At 40.5% G+C, this 6637-nt stretch overlaps 1 pseudogene; it reads left to right on the top strand.

The window, feature by feature from the left end:
• The first annotated feature begins 6003 nt into the window (after positions 1-6003).
• LOC114025188 lies at positions 6004-6378 on the top strand (annotated as a pseudogene).
• The last annotated feature ends 259 nt before the right edge of the window (positions 6379-6637 follow it).

Raw genomic sequence — 6637 nt, forward strand, 5'->3', positions numbered from 1 at the left:
TATGAACAGAAAAATAATATCTACATACTAAGAGAAATGATTCTATGTTCTGTTGGAGAAGACATATAGAATACTTAGCTTCTCTTTGATTCTTTCCCTTGAATCTTTGAATAAATGTCTGTTCCATTTAGAACAAATGGTGGTTTTGTTGAGGGCTACCTTGGCAGAAATGAAACAAGCTGATCCATTTCCTTGTGGAAGAGACAGCAAATGGAGCAATTATCTTTAAGAAATGCAAAGCTTTATCTAATCATGAGCAGATAAGGAATGGATTAATATTAAGATACTGAGAAGTTTGTTCAGGATAGGTCTCACACTTAAGATATAAATATTCACAACACAATTTTGTTATTCAGTTAGGTATGATTCTTCATGGACCCATGAGGGGTTTTCTTGGCAAAGACACTGAAGTACTTTGCCATTTCCTTTCCCAGTTTATATTATAGATGAGAAACTGAGACAGAGTTAAGTGACTTGGCCAGGGTCACATAACTAGTAAGTGCCTGAGGGCAGATTTGAACTCAGGAAGACAAGTCATCCTTACTTTAGACCTGGCATTCCATCCATTTCACCATTTTGCTGTCCTCACAACAGTGTATGGTGTGTTCAAGGAAGACTAGTACCTTGGTGAGAAGGCTGCTGAGCCCTTTTCAGGGCTGCTTTCCACCCTTGGTGTCCACCTATTCTATCTAACTCTCTCCTGTGGCTCCAAGAAGCTGTAGCAGCCTGTCTGAGCAGTCTTTCAAGAATTGCATTGCTCCTCTCCTGGTGTGAGAAAGGGGCTAGAAAAGGTGTCCTAAAAGTTGTCTGCTTACCCAGCTCTGACCTGATTAACTTGGCAGGCAGGGAATCCTACTCTGTGGTATAAACACAAAAAAAAAATGTACAAAAACATCTGCAAAGACAATTCCACTCATCGGCACATGAAATATATGCACACTTATATACAAAACAAAATCCAGTAGACCTGAAAGACAAACAATTCTTGTTGCAAGAGAACTCAGCAGGTATTGCATCCAAAGAGCAGCCCTGAGTGAAAGAAGGCTGGAAAATGAAGGTCAACTTACTGAAGTTGGAGCTGAATACATGTTTTTCTAAAGGTGCTGAAGTGAAGGGGAGCACTATGAAGGTGGTGTAGGTTATGTAATCAAAATCAATCTAGTCAGCAAACTTGTATCCCTACCAAAAGGAGCAAATGACAAGCATGTGACAATGTGATTACCACTTTCAGGAAAATGTCACACCACCATCAACAATGCCTATGCTCCCACCATGATAAACCCTGATGAGGTTAAAGAAAAATTTTATGGAGACCCTTATCATCAGTGTGCCAAAAGAGGATAACCTTATAATTCTGGGTGACTTTAATGCTAGAGCAGGCTCAGACTACCAGACTTGTCAGGGAGTTCTAGGGAGGAATGGAGTTGGAAACAGCAGCAGCAATGGTCATTCACTACTGAAGACTTGGGCATCTCATGACCGTCTCATCACCAACACTGTCTTCTGTTTACCTAATAAAACTTCATGGATGCACCCTCACAGCAAATGCTGGCATTTTAATAGACTATGTGATTTTAATGAGAAGAGACAGGATGTGAGAGTGATGAAGGCAATGTGTGGCTCAGAATGCTGAACTGATCTTAGACTTATTCTGTCCACTCTAAATATTTGCGTTCAACAAAAGTGACATCCCCAAGGCAAAATGACAACCAGAAGAATTAGTGTCAACAGATTAGAAGTCTTCTCTAAGCTGGAACAGTTTGTTGTTAACTTGGAGGGAAAGTCAAGCCAACACACAGTTGACATCAATGAAGAAGAAAAGTGCATGGCTTTCAGAGATTTGGTGTATAGCACTGCATTTGCTCATTTGGGTCAGAACGCTAGCAAACACCAAGACTGGTTTGATGAAAATGATGGGAAAATTCAGAGGCTGATAAATGAAAAACAAGAACTCCACAGGGTTTATTAGCAGGATAGTTTCTGCATCTCTAAGAAGGCAGCATTTAATTCTATCAAAAGTAAAATGCAATCAAAGCTTAGAGAGATGAAGGATTCTTGGCTCAGTAAGAAGGCAGATGAAATTCAAATTTATACTGATAGTACCAATAAAAAGCACTTTTGTGATGCCCTGAAGGCTATTTATGGGCCACAGACCCCTGATGCATATCAATTACTCAGTGCTGATGGAGCCACATTGATTAGTGATAAGGGCATTTTTCTAGAGAGATGGGATGAACACTTCCATAATGTTTTCAACAGACCATCATCAATCAATGCTGAAACCATTGAACATTTACCTTAGGTTGAAGTCAATCTTTCCCTAGCTGAAGTTCCATCTGAAGATGTTTTGAATGCCATTGGGCTCCTTTCATGTGACAAAGCACCTGGTGCTGATTCTATTACAGCTGAGATTCGCAAGGTAGAGGATCCATTGTCCATACAAGAGCTGACTAAAAATTCCAGGTTGCATGACAAGAGGAGGTTATCTCCAGGAGTTCAGGGATGCCTCTATTTTCCATCTTTATAAAGACAGAGGAAATAGATTGTCCAGTGACAATCACAGAGAGAACTTCTCTCTTAGTCATTGCTGGCCAGAGTCCTCCTTAATAGGCTAATCCTTCACCTGAAAGATGGTCATCTACCTGAGAGCCAGTGTGGCTTCATAAAGTGCCGAGGAATAGTTGATATGTTGTTTGTTGCCTGACAACCCCAGGAAAAATACCAGGAGCAGAACAGAGAGGGTCTGTATACCACAATTATAGATCTGACCAAGGCCTTTGATACTATCAGTCATGAGGGCTTATGGAAAATTATGTCAAAATTTGGTTGCCCAGAGAAGTTCATCAGCATTGTACATCAATTTCATGACAGCATGCTTGCCCATGTTCTGGATAATGGACAATGATCTCATGCTTTCCCAGACAACAACAGAGTGTAACAAGGCTGTGTGCTTACTCCCTTGCTTTTTAGCATGATGTTTTCAGCCATGTTGTCAAATGCTTTCAATGCGGACGAACATGGAATTTTGGGGGTTTTGCCCAGAGTTGTTTTCACATTTTTTTTCCTCTTCTGAGTTTGTGTTTTGATCTTCCCTGTCATCATAATAATTTTCTATGGTCAGATTATTTTTCTGGTTTTTTTTTTTTGCCCATCCTTTTTCAGCCTTTTTCCTTTCTCCTTTCTCTTAATTTTGAGCTCTACTCCCAGGATGGAAGAACACTGTCTCAGGCTTCTTGTGCCAGGGGCTGTAAGCCCTGGCTGTTTACCTGGTGCTGTACTAATGTTGCCTGGAAGCCCACAGAGGACACTTGTGTCTGGTGCTGTGCTCAGGGGGTGAGGTGGTGGCTGACTGGTACTGCTGGGGGCTGTAATGGTCTGACAGATTAGCTGGTGCTGAGCCAGGATCCTAGTGCTGATATCTGGCATGTGCTAAGGCCAGTGGGGTGCTTCTGCACTTACCTGTGGCTACACTGAAGCATATAGCAGTCTGGCCACTGACCTCTGCCAGTTTGCTCAGGGTTAAGCTGAAGCATGTGGCAGGGACCTATTGCTGGTGGTTGCCTGTTTGCTTAGGCACTGGTAGGGTTGGCATCTACATGTTTGCCTGGGGCTATGTTGATGCATGTGCCAATTCTCCTAGCTGGAGTCTTCCTCTTCCCCTGGCTATGCTGAGGCATGTGGTAGATCTAGGTGTTGGCATTTGCCTGCTGTACCACACTGGGGCTCAGGATCTCCCACTGGTTTGCTGAGGTGGGACTTTCTGCTGGCTTGCTGGGATGCTTCTTGTGCTGTATTGTGTTCCCCTTTTACCCAAGTGAGACAGAATTTTGTTGCTGATGTTCCAAGCAACCAGGGCTAAAAGATTGTTTCACCCTGTCTTTTTGCTGCTTCTGTTGTTTCAGGATTTGCTTTGGTGCACTATTTTAGAGTTGTTTGGAAGTTCATATGGGAAAGTTATGGCAATTTATTGCTTCCTCCACCATCTTGGCTCCCAGAAGTCTCACATACAGTTTTAAAAGAATCATTTTAAGGTTGAAAATGTGAAGATTTATCAATCAGTTTTCAAATCTGTCCCTGACACAAGGATAGAAATTCTATTATCCACAACAAATGGATAGCACAATGGATAAAGCAGTGGACTGGGGAAGATTTGAGCTTCAATACAGCATCAGGCACTAACTGTGTGGACCTGGACAAGTTGTTTAACCTTTGTCTTAGGTTTCTCATTTGTAAAGAATAGCACCTACCTTCTAGGGTCTTTGTGAGGATAAAATGAAATATTCTTGTAAATTGCTTTGAAAACTTTAAAGTGATATATAAGTGTGATTAGTATTAATAATTACTATTATTACAAATATAGGTTTCTGGACACCTTACAGACTGATGATCCTTGGATATTATTGCTGACTCTGTGTTGTTTGACTGAACTGTTCATTGGTAAGGCAAAGTGCAGTGAATTTCCCCTCTAAGGAAGCTGGAAGTCTTCTGCATGCCTAATGGTTATTTGTAAGGAAGGTTCCATTTCACACAAAACATTTCATATGACCCTTCTAGTATTCAGCTTTAAAATTTGTTTTAATCATTAATTTTTTTATTACTTTTAATTTAGATGTAACTTGTGGGTTACAGGTTACACTTTGCAGTGGAGAACAAAGATGAATGGCTGATCACCTGCTTTTCACTTTTTCTTTTTTCCAGGGAAAGAGATGGCATGGAATCCTTCCAGTCCACACCTGTGTTTTCAAACTAAAGTCAGTTGGAGGCAAGGCTTTCCCTTCTGTCACCTTTATGATAAGGAACACTATTCTTTCCAAATACTAAAGAGTTCCATACTGTGCGACCCTCCCTCTTTTCATAATTTAGTTAGTATTGGTGACTTTGTTAATCACACCTTTACATGTCATCTAAAGTTCATTAGTCTAGAAATGAAAGAAAAAAAGGTCTGAAATTAGTTTAAAGGAGCTGTCTCTTAGGAGATTTATCCAACTGTATGAATTATTAATAAAAAATATAATGGTTCCTCATGCCCTTCCTGGCCACCAATCTAGAAAAGAAACTTCAAAGCTAGTTAAATTCTACATATTCAACAAACCAAAGACTTCCCTATTTTCAGTCTCTGGATACTATCAAGGTACACATAGTCAATGCTCAGCATGCCCTGATTCATCATACAATTTGATGCTGAGAAAATGTTGTTACTCATCCTTAATTCTCAAAAAGGATCAATGATATTATGAGGGTGATGTTTTGACTTGTGAGTGAATTGAATTTAAGTGAAGCAGAGCTGTACAAAGTCATCAGCCTCACTCTTTCCTCCAGAATTATCCGAATCCAGTGGCAAGACATAAATCAAGATTACTGGCAATGGCCCAAGATGCAATGGGCCTTTTAAGCTAAGGTCTTTCCCAAATATGTTTGTCTGAGGCAATGCCCATTAAGTGATTAAGGTCTAAGAAGTCACTGAGACAAAAGACAGTCTAGTTTGCCACCATAAAAGAATCAATCTGGGATATTGAGAATAAATCATTTCTTTTCTCTGCATGTATGAATGAAGCAGAATGAGAACTTCTCCTTTATATCTAAGAGAAAGTACTGGTGCCACTGACAAATTCTAAAAAGCTGGGACAATTAACTTTTTTGTCTCCTGTTGTTTTCATTCATGTTTTCTTGAAATATAGCTCTGAAAAAAACAAGTTTTGAAAGAACTCATTCTGATTCAAATGAAGCTACTTCACTATGCTTTTAAACCCAAATCACTCTGGCTTTCATTGATTGGCCAAGGATATGTCAGGGCCCCAGTCTCTCCTGTTCATAGTTTGGGTTTTGATGGCTCAGAGTGACAATAAGTAGTAATTATTTTCTGTTCTGACCAGAAACTCTGAGGGTCTTCCCCTCCCAGATTGCTGAGAAAATACAGCCAGTATCCTGTGCCAGAGGACAGCAGTGACCTCAGTATCCTGAGCCAGGTGTGGGGAGCGTCCCGGTGGGAGGAATGTTCTCATCATGGCAGATGATTTGAAGAGATTCCTCCACAAAAAGTTACCTAGCATTGAAGGTCTTCATGCCATTGTAGTCTCAGACAGGGATGGAATGCCTGTTATTAAAGTGGCAAATGATAATGCTCCAGAGCATGCTTTGAGACCTGGTTTCCTGTCTAATTTTGCACTTGTAACAGACCAGGGCAGCAAACTTGGATTTTCAAAAAATAGAAGTATTATTTGCTACTAAAACACATACCAAGTAGTACAATTCAATTGGTTACCATTGGTGGTGAGTTTCATAGCAAGCAGCAGGGCAAATACTGGACTGATTTTCAGCCTAGAAAAGTAACTTGCACCATTGTTTGAGGAGTTGAGGCAGGTCTTGGAAGGTTCTTAACCTGACTGTGGCCTGACTCTGGCCATGTTGTGATCCCAGTGAGTTCAGTCCAGCCACCTTGACTTCATCAAGTAACGGGACTTTACACACTCAGAAAAGAAAATTTTCCCCAACTTAGACTGAAGATGATTGTATTTATTATTTCTAAATTGATGGACTGTTGTGTTGGGTCTTAGGCTCAATTCTTCTGTAGTATGATTTCTGGGGAGACCACTAAAAATGGTTCAGTATTTATCACAGCTTCCATGGAGTTTAGTTA

Source organism: Vombatus ursinus, unplaced genomic scaffold (genome assembly GCF_900497805.2).
Source record: "Vombatus ursinus unplaced genomic scaffold, bare-nosed wombat genome assembly UNPS02014830.1, whole genome shotgun sequence".
In the NCBI taxonomy this organism is placed as follows: Eukaryota; Metazoa; Chordata; class Mammalia; order Diprotodontia; family Vombatidae; genus Vombatus; species Vombatus ursinus.